Raw genomic sequence first — 301 nt, forward strand, 5'->3', positions numbered from 1 at the left:
GACCAGAGCCCGTTTCAGCGCTGCAGAGGGACCAGAGCCCGTTTCAGAGCTGCAGAGGGACCAGAGCCCGTTTCAGAGCTGCAGAGGGACCAGAGCCCGTTTCAGAGCTGCAGAGGGACCAGAGCACGTTTCAGTGCTACAGAGGGACCAGAGCCCGTTTCAGAGCTGCAGAGGGACCAGAGCCCGTTTCAGAGCTGCAGAGGGACCAGAGCCTGTTTCAGAGCTGCAGAGGGACCAGAGCCCGTTTCAGCGCCGCAGAGGGACCAGAGCCCGTTTCAGCGCTGCAGAGGGACCAGAGCCC

At 62.8% G+C, this 301-nt stretch overlaps 1 protein-coding gene across 1 annotated transcript in view; it reads left to right on the forward strand.

The window, feature by feature from the left end:
* mta1 (metastasis associated 1) overlaps positions 1 to 301 on the forward strand; it is a 41,855-nt gene that overhangs the window by 27,410 nt on the left and 14,144 nt on the right. The window lies entirely within an intron of this gene.

This window comes from Nematolebias whitei, chromosome 21, assembly GCF_014905685.2.
Source record: "Nematolebias whitei isolate Nwh7 chromosome 21, NemWhi1, whole genome shotgun sequence".
Classification (NCBI taxonomy): domain Eukaryota; kingdom Metazoa; phylum Chordata; class Actinopteri; order Cyprinodontiformes; family Rivulidae; genus Nematolebias; species Nematolebias whitei.